The sequence below is a fragment of the Canis lupus genome, chromosome 13 (genome assembly GCF_011100685.1).
Source record: "Canis lupus familiaris isolate Mischka breed German Shepherd chromosome 13, alternate assembly UU_Cfam_GSD_1.0, whole genome shotgun sequence".
Classification (NCBI taxonomy): domain Eukaryota; kingdom Metazoa; phylum Chordata; class Mammalia; order Carnivora; family Canidae; genus Canis; species Canis lupus.
In genome coordinates, this window is record NC_049234.1 from 25,766,720 (window position 1) to 25,785,193 (window position 18,474).

Below are 18,474 nucleotides of genomic sequence, written 5' to 3' on the forward strand. Positions count from 1 at the left end.
GAGGCTGAACAGAAAGGACTCCCTTTTACTTCCAGCCTCTTCCTAGCTCCTCTTGGAAACTTTTCCATTTGCCGATAGCCGTGTCCCTTTGTTCTGGACATTGCTTTCTTGGCCTGTGTCATTTGAGTAGATGCAGGCACGTCTGTGTCGGGAACTCTCACCAGGAATGCTGCAGCCAGGAGTGCTCCCGAGCGTGGTTTCTGTGACCCACACAACAGAGCCCGGTGGCCGTGGGTCCCCACTCCCAGCACTTAACATTCTGGCTTTGCAGAGGCTCCATAGGGGTTCATGCTGGGCCATGTGTGACTGTGGCCAGTCCCACCTCTTTGGTGAAGATGGTGTTTCACTGAGTGATGGCAGCTGTTAAGTATGAGGCCCCATCGAGGCATTGCTTGCCATGGGGGTGGGGTGCCCCCCCCCCCAGTAGCCCTGGAGCAGGAGTTAGTGAGAGCGATCAGTCCAGCAGCTATAAAGTGTGGGACTGGGGTCTGTAAAGAGACTGAGTGCCAGGCGCCCTCTGGGGCTCCTTACTTCTTACCATCACCACAACCCTGTGTATTCCCTCATTTGCAGGTGAGGAAACTGAGACCCACGGAGTAAAGACACAGCGCGCAGACCTAGAGCTTAACACCGGCTGTGTCTGAGAGCATGCTTGTCCTCCTCTGCCGTGCTCGGGGACGCTGACAGTGCCTCTAGGGACCAGGAGTCAGTGCTGCAGGTGACATTGTGGCTCCTTTCCGGTCTCTGACTACTCTTATCTTAGGCAAAGACAGAAGGAACAGTCTTCCTTTCCATAAACTGTTTTAACCGAACCTCACCACAGGTTTATGGGTGGTGCTTGTCTCATAATGGATAAAGGACGGGTGAGGCTTGGTGTGGGCAGTCGGGGGATGGGGCTGGGGGCAGGGGCGGAACTGGCTTTTAGAGGAGACCTGGCTCTGAGTGCCCCTCGTTAGGTGAGCCTTCGGGCTGTCTCTTCTTCCTCAAGAGGAGTGAGCAGATCCCCCTGTTTAAAAATTCTGTGATCCTGGGACACCTGGGTGGTTCAGCAGTTGAGCGTCTGCCTTTGGCTCAGGGTAATCCTGGGGTCTGGGATCGAGGCCCACGTCAGGCTCCCCGCTTGGAGTCTGCTTCTCCCTCTGCCTGTGTCTCTGCCTCCCCCCCCCGCCCCGTCTCTCTCATGAATGAATAAATTAAAAAAAAATCTTAAAAAGAAATTCTGTGATCCTGCAGCTGGAGCATTTGGAGCTGGCATTGGGTTCACTGCAGTATCTATACTCACACACGGATCGGTTGAGCGGGGAGGACTGCTTGGTTTTCCTGAAGGTTGTCTAATCATGCTAGCTGGCTAAATTTTGGAGATACTTCCTGGGCATCTTGAATGGTCGACATGTGTTAACTCATGTAACCCATACGATTGCCCTACGTGATAGGTACTGTTATCACCACTCTGATTTTAAAGATGAACAAACTCGGACTCAAAGGAGTCGAGTGACCTGCCAAAGATCTCTCTGAGGGTAAGTGGCCATGAAGGGATTTGGACAAGGAGAAGCTGCCGAGGTCACGCAGGTGGGCCCTCTGCAGGGTGACGGCTCCGTGAGGCTGGAGCCCACTCTTCCCCCATGTAATCCCACAACCATCCTAGTGGAGAAGTTTGATGCATTGTGATGCACGAAGGAGGAAAGGCTTGTGCGTGGTTAAGGAATTTGCCTGAATGCTGCAGGTTGTACATGGTGGCATTAGGATTGAACTCAGGTCTGCCAACTCCAAATACAGGGTCACTGTTCCATCTTCTCCTCCCTTTCTTGCTAACTTCTGGGCTCAGCTCACGTCCCCCTGTCCAGCTGGCCTTTCTCTGCAGGTGTCCCCATCGTGCCTGTGCTTTCTTCTGGTTTGGAGAGTGTGCCTTACCCCTCAGCTCCGGCATGGCTTCCTCTTCACATCTGCTCCCAGTGCCTGGCATTCAAACCAGGATTCCCTCTGTAGCTCGGTGATCAGAAGATTCATCCACTGAGCCTGACCTGGCATGTGTCCTTTGGCACTGGGAAGCCATGGACCATCACAGTTCATGCTGGGCCATGTGTGACTGTGGCCAGTCCCACCTCTTTGGTGAAGATGGTGTTTCACTGAGTGATGGCAGCTGTTAAGTGTGAGGCCCCATCAAGGCCTTGCTCGCCATGGGGGTGGGGGTGGGGTGCCACCCCTCCCCCAGTAGTCTATGCTCTGTGCCAGTTGTTGGGAGTTTCAGCCAGGTTCAGGGCCTCTGGAAGCTCTCCAGGCTGGAAGTGCTTCCTTCCGCTCACCCACTGTGCATGCTTCCTCCCCTTTCTGCTGTGGGAATGGAAGCCAGGTGACCACTGACTCCCCAGATCACCTGCTCAGCCACTCCAGGCCAGTGGAAGGTGTTGTCTTCCTGGGTGTTTCCCTCTTTTCAGCCTCCCTCAGACTTCTGCTCAGCTCCCACTTCCCAGCCCAGTTGAGTTGTATCTTTGTTCTCTCTAGAGCCTCGGCCGGCCTGTCCCAGTGAAGGGCTGGGCCTTGCCCACAGGGCTGCCCTGCTGTGTCTGTGTGAGGTGCCTGTCTGACCACCAGATCGTTCACCTTGAGGCAGCAGGGCGGTTTGCCACACAACCTTGCCCCCAAACCTCCCAACACTCGACAACAAAAAGACAAACAATCCGATACAAAAATGAGCAAAAGACCTCAATATCCCTTTCTCCAGAGGAAATATGCAAATGGCCCGCGAATGAAAAGATGCCTAACTTCATTAGTCATTAGGGAAATGTAAATCAAAGCCATGAGATATCCCTTTATACCTGCTAGGATGGTTATAATCATAATTACAAAAGAGCAGAAAATAACCAGTGTTGGCCAGGATGTAGGGAAATTGGAGCCCTTGTGCCCCACTGATGGGAATGTAACAGGGTTAAGCCACTGGGGAATACAGCTTGGTGGTTTCTCACAGTTAGGTATAGAATCCTTCTATGACCTAGCGATTACACTCTATAGAAGCATTGATTTGATCAAATACTGATTTTATTTATAAAAAGGAAGTATTGATAATCTGCTACAACATGGATGAACCTCAAGAACATTGAAAAAAGCTAGGCACAAAAGGTCATTTTGTAGGATTCCTACATTTCTACAAAATGTAGGAATTCCATTTTCAGGACATGTTCAGAATTAAGCCAGAATGCAGATCCTTGGTTGCTGGGGGTGGGAGGCAATGGGGCATAACTGCTTAATGGGGATGAGGTGTTATTTTGGGATGATGGAAATGGTTTGGAAGTAGAAGTGTTGTCCTCATTGCAGATGTACTAAATGCCGCTGAATTGTGTATATTAAAATGGTTACTTTTAGTTTTTGTTAGTTTCACTTCAACTAAAACACACATGCACAGCAGGTCCCCCTGAGGTAAAAAAGAGGAAATGTGGGGCACATGCTTTACACACTTTACGTCTGACTTTTGACCCCAGTGAATTCTATAGATGGAGTGGGCCCCATTATGTCCATTTTACAGGTGAGAAAGTAGAGGCTCAGTTAGGGCACACAGTTTAGAGAGGCACCCACAGATGTGGAACATGGGCTTATGTGAGCCTGACATGATCACTTTACTCTTCTTCGTGGGCAACACAAAAGGCTTTTGTTTTGCTTTGCTTTGCATCAGAGTGAACTCAACACTGTGCAGTCAAGAACTGTGCTCACTCAGCTCATGGATGCATGGCCTTGACTCCAAGCAGCTCAGCTTCGTATCCTTTGTGAGACACCTGCCCCTTACCTTCCACACATCCAAGTCCTTTGAAACCTGATGCACTCCGGCCGCCTGCCTACAGGATCTGTTTCCAACACACACTGCTCACCTCCTTCCCGAGGAGGCAAAGATCTATAGCTGAAAGAAAACAGAAGATGAAGGTTTGAGTCCCTGTCCTGCTGCGTGATTGTGGATGAATCTCATAAACCCACAGCACCTCAGTTTTTCCTAAATGTGTAGTGGGGGAGCAGGAGAACACTTAGGCATCTTCTCTGGGGTGGTTATGAGGACCAACTGTATCTGTGTCTGGGCTTTAAAGACGGAAAAGCACCATATGGACATGAAGGATGGGCAGGATCACTCCTTGAATCAAGGTCAACTTTCTTGCATACTCAGCATAGAACAGACCCAAGCGACAAAATCTAGCTCAGGGGCATGTGACTGGTGCTTAGTCTTGATTTGCTGCCTGGACAAGAGCATGAAAGAGCAGGAGGCAGTCCATGACCCGAATTGTGCACTTGGCCTAGGATTTAGACTTCTCGTTGTCCTTTGTGTGTGCTCAGCCCTGGACCAAACATATTGTGGGTGGTCAGGAAGCACTTGTGGGTTGACTTGCCTCTCTTCTCCATAACCAAGCTGGAGATGGACAATTTCATTCTGATCTTTGGCTTTTGGCTGCTTTTTTTCTTTCATTGTGGAAATTCTTGCAGGAAGACATGGGGAAGGAAGATGCAGATGCTCTGCTTTGTTCCCCCCTTCACCCTGCAGAGGTGTGTGATCTAGGGAGAGACAGGAGAACTGGCTTTCCCAATGGGAAGTTGTTTGGCTGTCGCCTTCACCTGGCCTTGTCAAGGTGGAAGACCTGCATTCTTTCTTCCCTGTGTCCTCTTCTTCTTGATTCTGTCACTTTTTTAGGAGCACTTAACTGAAGCTTTACAAGTGGGAGGTAAGAGGCGGTGCCTCTCCGTACAGGTCACCCTTGTGAGTATCATTTTGGTTCTGACAGCAGGTTGGATTGCCTTTTATTCTTCTGATTGAGGTGGCCAACAGCTGTAGGTGTTGCTATGGATTCCCTCACTCTCAGTCAGTAACCTTGGACAAGGCAACCTGTATTAGGAGTCTCAGTTTTTACATCTGCAAAATGAGGGGAGAATGACACTTGGGGTCCCTCAAGTTCCTCTTGGCCCCAAAATGTCAAGATTCTGACAGTCTACAGTGGGTATGTTTGATAGCCACTAATTGCAAACATCTTTTGTCTTTCCTTTTTCTGCCTGAACTTTCATCCTGTGGGTACTCACCTATGTACCCACCCAGCCACCCATCCACCCATCTGCCTACCCACCATCCATTGACCCACCCACCCATCCATCTACCCACTCCATCCACCCACCCACTCACTCACCCACCCACTCACCCATCTACCCACCCACCCGTCCATTGACCCACCCACTCACCCCTCTACCCACCTACTCACCCATCTACCCACCCATCCATTGACCTACCCACTCACCCATCTATCTACCCATCAACCCACTCACTCACCCACCCACCCATCTGTTGACCCACCTACTCATCCATCTACGCACCCACCCACCCACCCATCCATTGACCCACCCACTCACCCCTCTACCCACCTATTCACCCATCTACCCACCCATCCATTGACCTACCCACTCACCCATCTATCCACCCGTCGACCCACTCACTCACCCACCCATCTGTTAACCCACCTACTCTCCCATCTATGCACCTACCCACCCACCCATCCATTGACCCACCTACCCACCTGCCCACGCATAACCTGCATTTACTGGGTAGCCCCTCTGGATCAGGCAGTATGCTAAGTCCTGAGGACACAGGAGGTCTTAAGAGCTCACAGCCATAAGTGAGACATAGATGTTGGAATAAAATAGGAAAATCAAATGTTATGGGTGTTACGATTCAGAAGGGCATAGACCGTGCTCGTAGCAACAAGGCAGGCCAGCAACCTCTCCTTAAGATGCCTTTAATGAGGACTATGGCTTGCCTTCTGCGACAGCTTCAGGACAGGCTTGTCTTGATGTGGGCGAGTGGTGTTGATGACCTCAAGAGGCCCCTTGTAGCCACAGGAATCTGTGATGTGGAGTTCTCAATTGCCGGCTTTGCTGGAGAAGAGAGAGAAAAGGAAAGAGGGAAGAAATAGTGGGGCCGGTCAGTCCTCCTGAACATTTATGTTTGTGGTCCCAAACCTCCGTTTCCTGGGGCTGCAGGCTGTGTGTGTGGGAGGCACACAGCAGCGGCCTGGCGGGCACCGCGCTCCTGCAGCCGCTCTGGGGACGCTGTCTGACGGCAGTGCCCTCCCTCTGCAGCGGTGGCGCCCGGCCGGGACAGGACTGCTCTGTGTCGGGTCAGTCAGCGTCCTGCGGCAAAGGGCAGAGCGGGGCCCGTGTTTCCGACAGCCCCGCCGCCCCTCAGAGCGCGCCAGTGCAGCAGTTCCGAGGGGGACGCTGGCATTTGCCCCACAAGGGAGATTGTGGACAAGGCAGCTTTTCTAATGAGCAGCCTCCGCTTGCCCCGTCGGAGATGAAAGGCTGTGTCTAGGAGCGGGTAATTTGGGGTTTTCCTGATGAAAGCAGTTGACGTTTGTTCGGACCTCATGCACACTGCAGCGCTGCCTTTCATCTCTGCTATCAGAGCATGGCCCGTCTTTGGCCTGCATCCGGGGCGGGCACTGCCACCGGAATTGGATTGGGCCAGTGGTAAAGCATAAAGGAAGCCGTAGAATGACCTTGAGGGTGAAGCGTGGAGGAGTGGAGACAGCAGAGGCCGGTTCTGACTTTCCCGGTGGAGGAGGCTTCCCGTTGGTACCAGAATGTGCATCATTGCACCTGGCAGTGCCGTGGAGAGAGGGTGCCCTTTGCAGCTGGACGGGGCTGGCTGAATGTGAAGGCGGGCTCTCCGCTCACTGAGTGGACACAGGGAGCCATTTATCCTCTCTGGCCTATGTCCTCCTTTGTCAGTGGGCCTGATATTACCATAACTCTTGTGGCCTCCAGAACCGCTCTAATGCACTGTCCGGAATCCACAAGGCCCTCAGGAATGTTCGTCTGTTTCTGCTATCATTGATGAACTTGACCCAGCGCGCTGTGGGCCCTAGAAGACAGGAACTGGAGACTTGCATTATTCATCCACATTTCCCACACAGCACCTGGCACATAGTACATCCTCCGTAAACGGCTGGGTGATAGCTCAGTGGAGAAAGGAGACTTTGCTGATGCCACCCATATGGGTCATCCACCTTTTCTGGGGGTTGCAGGGATGAACAAAGGTTAAATAACTTGAATCTGAAACGTGCTAGTTATATAAACTTTTTTGTGTGCACGCATAACACAGCAAGCAAATGCTTAAGACTTGATTCATTCATGGAATCCCTGCCCAGTCCAGGCTAAACGCCCAAGAGATAAGTTGATTGTCCACTTGTAGCAACCCGGCCACTTGTCTGTCCAGTGTGGCCCTGAGTACCTCCGCTGATGCGGCACTTACTACCACCAGAAAGGTGGCATTGACGGTTCTAATGTACTTCCTTCCGCCGAGGCGTGGGCTGTCTCTCCCAGCCGTGTGGATTCTGATCCTTGCGACCTTCCCGATGAAACAAACTCTTCCAGGTGACAGCTTCCCGGTTGATGGAGGCAGATGCCATGTCCCTTCTGAGTTGTCATCTCTTTGGGTTAACCACTTACCTAGCTGGGTGGCATTGGTTATGCCTCTTAATAATCTCCCTGAGCCTGTTTCCCCAGCTCTGGAGCACCATTTGAGGGTGAAGTTAAAGGAATAATGTGCAGGACATCTTGAGTGTGTATAGGCATCCACAGCCTCACGATATGATTGCATGTGAAGATCAGGACTGTGACCAACTCCCCATATAAACGGGAGCAGTAAAGTCTAAGGTAGTATTTTTGTGTGTGCTTATTATTATTATTTTTAAAGATCTATTTCTTCTAGAGATAGGAGAGCGTGGGGGCTGAGCAGAGGGAGAGAGAGAGAATTCTCAAGCAGACTCCATGCTGAGCACTAAGCCTGACACTGGGCTTGATCTCACCATCCCGAGATCATGACCTGAGCCTAAACCAAGAGTCGGACGCCTAACCAACGGTGCCTGCCAGGCGCCCCCCGTGTGCTTATATTTTAAAGCCACCTGCCACCACACTTCAGGTAGCACTTGGGCCGCTGTAGAGTGTGCATTTTCTAGTGTGGCACCCTTTCAAAGCTGAGAAACTGAGTTCCTTGAGCTCCTCTTTGACGCTTTTTATTTCAAGAAATAGTGAGGTGACCTCTTCTACCCCATGGAAGTGATTCAGGTAGCAAATCCATTTCCTTTTCTAGTCTGGAGAGTTATTTAATTAGTGACACGGTTCTCAGTGTGTCTGGGTTTCAGGAGAGGGGGGCCTTTGGAGACTATTTGTTCCTCCTTCTGTGAAATGGGAGGGAGTTGTCCCCCACTCTGCCAAGCAGGTACCGCCCACGGGGACTGAGGCTCAGGGCAGTGAATGAGACACGATACTGAGAGGCCGTGTCAGGTGCTTTACCTCTCTGCCTGGCTTCTGCCCATCTGGTTAAGGTGTAGGTGGGTCTGTCCAGGCCAAGCAGTGTGGGCATCGTGGGCATCTCTATGCAGTGTGGAAGGAAAGTCTTCACCTGTAAACCCTCCATCTCATCCTCAGGCCTCCCTCCTGCACTGCCATGCACACCAGCAGGCGAGGGGTTCAGCATCTCATGCTGCCCGCTGGGAGAAGCAGCAGGCTGATAGCACTGCTGGCCTGACGCTGGACATGGAGCACCCTGTGTAGGCAGTGCTACCTCCAAACCCCCTGGCCCCATACATCCGCCCAGAACTCGGCTCAGCTCTGAAGCCACCTCATTTCTTGGTGTGCCCCCAACTAGTAGTTCATGCCTCAGCCACATAGGAATTGAGGGAGTCCTCTGTGTCTGTGTTCCTACAGACAGCTTGCGCAGGGAGACAGAAGTCATGTAACATGAAAATATGCACTAATAAACTCACTGGTAGTGTCCAGCCCACCCACATCTGACGATGATCAGTCATTTGCTGATGGCCAGACGTTGTGAACATTTGTCAGTCCAGGGCAAGAGTAGCAGAAACTCTTCACTGACCTCTGTTTGGTTCCCTCGCCCATTTTTGTGCAGCAAACTGCTGAGGCCCCAGGGTCACTGAAGGCGCAGGGCTGGTGGGCTACTCACAAGTCCATTTGTCCAGATGAAGACGTCTGTTCTGCTCCTGACTAGCTGTTGACCTTGCACAGGTTAAGTAACCTCTCTGTGCCTGGTTGCTTCATCTCCAAAACCGGACTCCCCTACCTTCTAGGGTGTTTATGAGCATCAAATGAGTTAATATATGTAAGGCTTAGAACAATGCTTCCTGGCATGTGGCAAACACCCGTTAAATGTCCGCTGTTGGTACTGGTGTGCCAAAAGGCTTTTACCACTCTTTGATTTCTCTGCCGGCCAAAAGTTAGTTGTGTCGGTAATTAAATATTGCATAACCTGAAGAAATTTGAGTATACAGAGAGTCGCTGCATGAAAACTAAGTTTGGGACTTTGGAAAGAACGGATAACCTTGATTTGCTAAAAAGTTGTCACCGAACCACTTAGGGGGCAGAACAGCTGTAAAATAATAGAGGGGAAAAAACATAGTCAAATTATAAGAAGTCTGTATTCCATGTGCTTTGCAGAGGACGAACTTTTGCACTATTTTAAAGCAGTAGAAATCAGAAATCGTAGATACTGCACAGCGAGTGTGTATTTTTGCAAGAAAGACGAGTTGCATCTCCAGTCGGTGGTCCAAAGACAGATCCGGCAGAAATCAGAAATCGTAGATACTGCACAGTGAGTGTGTATTTTTGCAAGAAAGACGAGTTGCATCTCCAGTCGGTGGTCCAAAGACAGATCCGGCAGAAATCAGAAATCGTAGATACTGCACAGTGAGTGTGTATTTTTGCAAGAAAGACGAGTTGCATCTCCAGTCAGTGGCCCAAAGACAGACCCTGCCTTTCGATTGGCGGATACACGTGCGGCTATAGTATGTATGTAAGTATCTGTCCTGTTCACGGTTGTCTCCCTGGTTAGTGAGGTGACTTTGGGGGAGTTGGGTAATGGGGCTTTTTCTCCCTAAGGCAGAGCAGTGGCCAGAAACAGCACGTTTGCCTAGACTGCAGGGTCTCCCAGTGCAAGTACAGGTACTGTGGGCAGGCTTCTGGAGTTGCTCACACTGGCCTAGCACCTTCTGTGTGCCAGACACTGGTGCAGTGCCTGATACTCTAGGGCTAATACAGCTAACAGCCTGAGAAATGGACGTAGATCCCTGCCGTCCGGGGCCTCCCTGGCCAGGGAAGCAACTACAAAGGGAACCAGAGGGTAGATGTAGGGTACTGGTACTTACTACACTGTGGGGAGAGAGAAGCGGGTAGGGGCCCTGAGTACTGTGGTCAGGGAGGCCTCGGGGCTCTGGGGCAATCAGACCAGTTAACATGGAGGAAAGAACACAAAGATGATTCCATGCAAATCAAAAGAAAGTGATTTAGAAATAAAAGAATATAAAAAGGGACGGCTGGGTGGGTCAGTGGTTAAGCGTCTGCCTTCGGCTCAGGGTGTCATCCTGGAGTCCTGGGATCGAATCCCACATTGGGATCCCTGCATGGAGCCGCTTGTGTCTCTGCCTCTTTCTCTGTGTCTCTCATGGATAAATAAATAAAATCTTTTTAAAAATTTTAAAAGAATTAAGAGGCCTTCGGAAGATTAAGAAAGAAGTCCGGGAAGGTCTTATGTAAAATGATCCTTTTAATGATGAGGAGTGAAGGGAGCTTATATTTTGTGACAAAATATGTGGTAAGAAAAGCTTTGGCATTGGATTCGTTTTTTGTGTGACTAATACTTAGGGCAAGGGTTTTTTTTAAATTTTTATTTATTTTTAAAGATTTTATTTATTTATTCATGAGAGACACAGTGGCAGAGACACAGGCAGAGGGAGAAGCAGGCTCCATGCAGGGAGCCCGACGTGGGACTCGATCTTGGGTTTCCAGGATCACACCCTGGGCTGAAGGCGGCGCTAAACCGTTGAGCCACCTGGGCTGCCCTTTATTTTTATTTTTAAAAAAGATTTCATATATTTGTTTGACAGCGTAAGCAGAGGGAGCAGGAGAGGGAGGAGCAGGGAGCCCGATGTGAGGCTAGATCCCAGGACCCCAAGATCCTGACCTAAGCCAAAGGCAGACACTTACCGACTGAGCCACCCAGGTGCCCCTAGAGCAGAGTTTAAAGTGACAACTTCGACGTGAGGTATAAGACAGACCTTATTTGTATTTATGATCATTTGTAATTAATGCATTAGGCATTTGTAATATATAAATGCTAAATCATTAAGTTCTGATTGTAAAATGTTTGATATTTATAGTTCTTTGTTTCTTGTAAAGTACCCACCCCCAGGAAAGGGGCTGGGACAAGTGACACGAGTGGCCCAAGATCACAGCCAAATGAGAGGTAGAGCTGAGGATCAAAAGCAGGTGCTGGCAGTTTGTCTTTTCAGGAGAAAGTCCCTCTTTCTCCAGGACACAGACCTGCCCCACTTACTGTAAATATCTGGACCTTATTTTAAGTGGCTTCGGGTCAAGTAGCTCTTCTCTGGGTCCTCTTCTCCACACCGTTCCTTTGGCTCAGGTCTTGCCCCTGCTCTTCCCTGCCTGGCCTGCGTCTCCCTGAGCCCTCTTATTCCCTTCGTGCCTGTGCTTATCTTAGTCCTTTATGCATCTGGCTCCCGGAACAAGGGACAATCCCTGCAGAAAGGGACTTTGCCTGTTGATATGGTGCGGGCCCCCCCCCCCCCACCAGCTCAGCGCTACCTGCACAGCAGGAAGAGGGAGGAGGCCAGTGGGCTTCTACAAGGCCTCCCCTCTCTCCTTCCCTCAAGACCTGGGGATAGAGCCAGTGGGATTCCAAGGGTGGATGGGGGCAGGCCAGGTGCACATGTTGGCAGAGCTGTTCCCCAGTGCAGCAGACAATCCAGCCCCTGTGCATTAGCCACGGGGTGCCCAGGCCTCAAAAGGAGTCCTAGGAGTGACAGGGATAGCAGACGCGGACACCTCCCCACCTTGCAGTTTATCAGCAACACGGATGGCCCCTAATGTGTGTGGGAAGCTGTGGAGGGCAGGGACAGGCAACCAGAGTGGCCCAAGGTCACAGCCGAGTGAGGATGGAGCCGGGAAGGAGAAGCAGGTAGTGGTGGTCGAGAAGCAGGAAGCAGGTCGGTGGTCGGAGAAGCAGCGGGCGGCATGAGATGCTGAACCCCTCGCCTGCTGGTGTGCATGGCAGTGCAGGAGGGAGGCCTGAGGATGAGATGGAGGGTTTACAGGTGAAGACTTTCCTTCCACTCTCTGATCTGCATAGAGATGCCCACAATGCCCACACTGCTTGGCCTGGACAGACCCACCTACACCTTAACCAGATGGGCAGAAGCCAGGCAGAGAGGTAAAGCACCTGACACGGCCTCTCAGTATCGTGTCTCATTCATTCACCTTCATGTCACAAGAAAAATAGCTACATCTGCTCCATGCCTCTAAGTTCCATCTTATTTCATGCTCAGAAGTGACTGTAAATCAGCTGGACCTTCCAGGCCGCTTTTACAGCTGGGGAAACTGAGGCAGGAAAGATTAAAGCTGGGATGTGAAGTCTGGGAATTGGTTTTGGTGTTCACTGAAGCTGGGATGTGAGGTCTGGGAGTTGGTTTTGGTGTTCACTTTCCATGCCGTGTTCAGACTGGGGCCTGGCACGGAGGATGGTTTTCGGGAGTCCTCAGAAGGCAATCCCGGTCCACGCCTGTGCCTCTGGCTGCCCCGGTTTGCAGGCCCTCCTGTTCTGTGCGCTGCTTCCCTGCAGGAAGACCTCGCCCCCACAGCACTCCACTTACTCAGGAACTGCTCAGAGCAACTCATCAGGAGCCCTGAGACCTGCAGCTTTTGGCCCAAAGGGCTATTTCCTCTGGTTCGATGGGCGGGAGGGAGGAGGGGGGGAGGAGGAGGAGGAGGAGGGTAGCATTGGAGGGCTCCCTGAGGAGGAAGACAGCTCTGCTGGAAACAACAGGCGGGAAGGTGAGGCCAGAGTCCTGGGGACTGTCAGGCGCCCCGGCGCGCGGGCTTCCCCTGGGTTGTATAATCAGCTGTCACTTCAGCATTTCCCTGCGTCAGGCTTCGCAAGTACAGATGGAACATTAAACAGTGACTTCTTTATAAATATTTAACTCCCACTGTTTAGGAACTGCTCGGGGCGGGAGACAAAATAAGATCTGCAGGCCGTCCGCTGTGTGGCCCTTGTGGCATTGGATCGCGAGGGTCAGAGTTTTGGGGGGCGGGTGGCAGCAGCTCTTCTAAAAGCCCTTTGGCTCTCAGCTGGCAGGGTCGTGCCCTCTGTTGAGGGGTGCATTCGGGGACACATGTCTGCATGTTCATGGAGTTGTTCAGACCTAGCGCATACTGTTCTGGAAGCCACAGCTAACATGTCTGCACAGTGGCTGGGATTGGCATTGGTGGTATTACTGGCACGGCTCCATATAGAAGCCTTATTGAGATATAATTCACATACCCTACAAGTTACTGGCTTGAAGTGTACAATTCAGTGGTTTTAATAGGTCGGTGGAGTTGTGCAACCGTCCCACAATCTATTTTAGAACATTTTTATTACCCCAAAAAGAAACCTCGTATCCTTTAGCAGTCATCCCCCCCCCCCCCATTTCTGCCAGTGTCTCTGGATTTGTCTGTCTCATGTATGTATTCTTGTTTTATATATGGGTCTTTTGTGTTGGCTGATTTCACTTGGCATAATATTTCCAAGTCTCTTCCATGAAACTTCTTGCATATATCAATGCTTCATTCTTTTTTTTTTTTTTAAACAGCCGAATACTATGTCGCTGTATGAATCCACCACACTTTGTGTCTCCATTCATTTGTTGACTCGGAGGCGGCCGACTCATTCAGAAACGAGTCTCTGCTGTTCTGGGAAGAGGTCTGGGAGGTTAACGTGAAGCCGGTGGTGGAGGTGGAGGTTGACATGTGCTCAGCTGGCGAGCCGCGAGCCGCTCAGCTTTTACTTAGCACTGAATGTACATGCCAGACACCGTAGGAGGCTTATCTGGTAGTTCCGACCGACAGTATCAGATTGTGGTATAATCTCTCGAAGAGATCTACACACGTCTCCTAGGCCGTCCTGCTGGGGGTTTTCTGGATAGGAGGACAGAAGGCTGAGTTTGTGTCCTAGGTCCGTTTCATGTGACATCACGGGGTGACTGTCCTTAGGAGAGAGAAGCAGGGAAGAGACGCACGCTCGGGCGATACGCCCTTTCTGCTGTCCCGCGTCTCTGCAGACACCTGTCCCCGTGGCACCCCTCCGCGTTCCTCGTCCCTGGCCGTCCCCGCTGCTTCAGCACTCATCTCAGCGGCTGACTCAGCGCGGGCCCGGTATCTGGCTTAGGCAGGAAACGTTAAAAAATGGGCACTCTTATCATTGCTGGTCATTTCCCGGTCATCTAGGGATGACTAATTGTAGTGGATGCTGCTGGTGTTCTTTCCCCGGTCCCCTTGACGGGACGGCACACTCACCTCCCAGCTGCTGAAGTTCACGCTGCCCCCTTCTCTGGAGATTTGTTGCCTTATCCAGGAAGTTGCTCACCCCCCCAGACCCCCCCCCCCCCACCGTTCCCCAGCTGCTGCTGACTTGGGTACAGCAGGCCAGCCACCCTCCCATGCCCCCCCCATGCTTCCAGGTGGGGTGAACTTTGTGGTGCCATTCATGCTCCAGAACTCCCGTGGGCTAGGGCTGAGGCTGGTGTCCCGCTGAGACCCCCTCCTTGCTGAGCCCCCTCTCAAGCTGGCCTGCGCCCCCCACTCCCTTTGTCCCGTGCACTCTCTCCAGCAGACAGGCCAACAAGAGTTCTCATCTCAAGGTCCTCTTTCTGGGGAGTGCACCCTCAGACCCTATCTGGTAACAGCGTCCCTTCCTGGGTCCCCTCTGATGACGCCGAATCTTGGAGATTGCCTGCTTGAGCTTCCTTCCTGGCTTGGCCCACTAAGTGTTGTGTTTTGTTGGATTTGGTTTCAAAGTCTTTTCAAACTAATCAGACCCTAGAAAAGGTCTGCACTGAATCACAGTCCTGGCACTGTCCCTCCTTTCCTCGCTCCCTCCCTCCTTCCTCTCTCTCCTCCTCCCTCCCCCCAATCCCATTCCCCTTCAGCGGCATCCTTTCCTGTGTCAGCAGTGACCTCAGCAGAAAAAGGCCTTGGGAAGGCACATGGGAGGTGCAGCAGGCTTGGTGCCGGACAGCCCAGCATCAAGGGCAAGCCCTACCACCAGCAACCGGGTGGTCAGTAGTATTTCTTCTCCAGGCCTTGCACTTTCTCATCTGAACCCTGGCCTGGTAATTTCTCTTACCCGCCACGGTTGTGAGGACTCAGATGACATGAATGGGTGTCCCGGGATAGTGACTGGTCTCAAGTCAGTGCTTGGTTCACAGGAGCTGCAAAAATGTCCCAAAGGACTTCATGCATTTGGGTCTTCAGCTTGCCAGCCCGCTGTCATCCATCCAGGCCCTATTCGGGTCTCATCGCTTTTGCTCACATTGTACCTTCTTCCTGGATTCCTCTTCCTTTTTTCTCTGAGCCCACTAAAGGCAGCCCTACAGATGCCATCTCCTGTAAAGCACCCTCGAGTACCTGACAGGTGGGATCATTCTTCCCAGCATGGCCATCCTTGCCAGGTAGTGGAGGATCTATAGGATTTCTCTGCTTCACGACTTCACTGCCTTCACGAGCGTGGTAGGCATGTGGAGGGCGTGTGTGTTCTAGCCGCATCCCTCACCAGCTGGGCGGCTGGGGCTGGGAAGCTGTGCCAGCTGCTTACCCATAGGACTCGGAACACGTTTTAGGTGCACTATCAGCGATGGTTTCCTGATAACCTGGCAGTTCTGAATTGGCCAGCAGTTGGAAGAATAAACAAGTACCAAACAAGCAGAGGAAATTCCATAAATGCAGAGCTGTTTGAGTTAACATCAAGCTAAGGGCTAGGGCGCCTGGGTGGCTCAGTGGTTGAGTGCCTGCCTTCGGCTCAGGGTGTGATCCCAGGGCTGGGGATCGAGTCCCACATCAGGCTCCCTTGCAGGGGGGCTGCTTCTCTCTCTGCCTGTGTCTATGCCTCTCTCTCTGTGTCTCTCATGAAAAAATAAATAAAAAAGCTAAGGGCTAAGTACTTTTAAGAGATTTTATATGTGGTCAGTGGGTGAACTAGACTGTTGCCCCTCTGGTCAACTTTCAAAAGGGGTCCAGGGGCCATCGGCTCCTGCCAGAGCTTGGACCCACAGAGCTGAGTTACAAGGGGGACATGAGGACCATCAAATTCCAGAAAATTGGGACTCTTCTTGATTCTGAGTTGTGGTTGTTGCTTGCAAGGATCCGCTGTGACGGAGTTCGCTCTATTACGTCCAGCACCGATGACTGCCACCGCCCCTTGGAGGCGACTCATCACTGCATCTCCCTTGTCTCCCTGGCCCTGCCTCCGACTCCGGCACTCTGTCCCCTCCCTTTGAAGGGACACAGTGCTACTCACAGCCTGGCCCTCTGCGGTGGCTGCGGACAGGGGCTGAGAATAAGCTTGTGCCCGCGGCCGCCCTCCAAATACAGCAGGGCTGGGTTGACCTTTAAATAGACGGGCCCTGGGCCACTCAGTTCCTGGAAGTTTGAAGAAAGTCAGCCTTTCAAGTGATGTGACTTCCAACCTCAGGAAAGATCCCTGTGTTTGCGAAAGCCATAATTGACTGCTGCTTTTGCACTTCATTATAGTATGTGGCTGTACAGCCAGTCGGAGCCAGCATGCCAGGGTTAGGAGGGGAACATCCTCAAGTATTTTAATATACCCCTTCTTAGAAGCAAGATAAACATATGTATTGTACTTTGCAACAGAGGCGGGGAGGGGGGGGAAGGGGGAGGCCTGGCACCGCATGAAAGGTCTTTTTAAACTCAATTCTGAGGTTTTTCTTTTTCTTTTTCCTTTTCTTTTTAAATTTTTATTTGTAAGCAAAGCTGGCATGAGAGAACGATGCCAGCATCTTTTGAGCTGCGTGGAAACCGAGTCCCTCCCCAGACTACAGTCTGCTCCTCCTGTGAGTCATAAACTACCACAGCCTTCGCGCGCCTGATGAAAAAGGCCTGGCTGAAGGTTGTCATCACAGTTGACTTAGATGATTTACTCTTGTCCAGGAAGCCTTTCCTCCAGCTCTGGCTTTGCAATTATGCAAAAAAAAAAAAAAAAAAAAAAAAAAAGGGAAAAGTTAATGAAGATGCATAATGGGAATCTAATCATGAGAAAATATTACACACATCCAAACTGTGGGACCTGGTTCAAAATAATTGCCCTATAACCTTGAGAAGCAACAAGGTCATTCGAGTTAAGGAAAGCCAGAGGACCTGTTCCCAGATGGGAGAAGAGTGACGAGATGTGACAACTCGGTGTAGCGCTGATTGTGGACGCTCCGCTGATGTGCATGGGCTAGGATGTGATGTTACTACGTGTCTGTGTCACCTGCCTGCTGGTGCTGGTGGGCTATAGATCTGGGGAGAAGGTCCTAGCTTTTGGAAGTACCCCCGCAGAGTATTCTGGGGCGCTGGGCTGGCCACTTGCTCCAACATGTTGTAAGGAAAAAGAATTTGCACTGTGCTCTCAGCCTTTGTCAAAGTTGGTGATCATTAAACAAAAAAAAAAACCAAAAAAAACAACAACAACAACAAAAAAAACAAAAAACAAAAACAGGGGCGCCTGGCTGCCTCAGTCCGTAGAGCACATGGCTCTTGATTGCAGGGTCATGAGTTTGAGCCCTATATTGGGTGTAGAGCTTACTTTAAAAAGTAGAGAAAGAAATAAAAAATCAGATAACCAATGGAAGGGGAGAAATCCCTTTTGTGGAAAGTAAAACAGATCTAGGGTTTTAAATTCTGACCCAAGGGGCACCTGGGTGGCTCAGGTCATGATCCCGCGGTCCTGGAATCGAGTTCCACATCGGGCTCCCTACAGGGAGCCTGCTTCTCCTTCTGCCTATGTCTCTTTGTGTGTCTCTCATGAATAAATAAATCAAATCTTAAAAAAAATACATAAATTCTGACCCAACGTTTCACATTAACCGGAGAACTTAATCTCTCTGTGCCTATTTTCTTGGCTTTTAAAACAAAGGATGTGCATCTGTGCGTGCGTGAGTGCACGTGTGTACATGTGTGTGATAATTTCTTTCCGGGTGGGTTGTTCTTGAGTAGGAAGTGACAACAGTGAATGTAGGGCCCTAGCAGGCCGCCCCAAGGGACCAGATTGGAGCATCGTGGGTTTTTCTTGCCCTCGTACCCGGACTCTGTACCTTCATGTGAGCAGCAGGTGGATTTGCAGACTGCTGAGAACTGAGTCCTTGGTGGCATTATCTCTCTGCCTTGCTGATGGCACTGTGATCCATGACTCTGTCACTTGAGTTGACGTGCATTTTAAGATTTTGTTAAACTCCCCTAGCATCCTCCTACGACTCCAGCAAGAACTTGACGTTCCTCATTTCCATGCCCCTCTCCTCTGCTGGCTGCCTCCTGGGAGGGCTTTGTCCATTTTCACTACACAGTGTTGGGGATCGGGGTGTGTGTGGGGGGTGGAGGCTGGCAGCT

General features: G+C 51.1%; 1 long non-coding RNA gene across 34 annotated transcripts in view; it reads left to right on the forward strand.

Annotated features, from left to right (window-relative positions):
* The window catches only part of LOC102151812, a 237,951-nt gene that overhangs the window by 87,226 nt on the left and 132,251 nt on the right, over positions 1-18,474 (forward strand). For 6 of the 34 annotated variants that reach the window (XR_005368668.1, XR_005368671.1, XR_005368670.1 and 3 more), the window contains one exon: positions 574-718. The exons of the other annotated variants lie outside the window; for them this stretch is intronic. This is a non-coding gene — a long non-coding RNA (uncharacterized LOC102151812). The remainder of the gene's footprint in view (positions 1-573; positions 719-18,474) is intronic. 34 annotated transcript variants of the gene reach the window in all.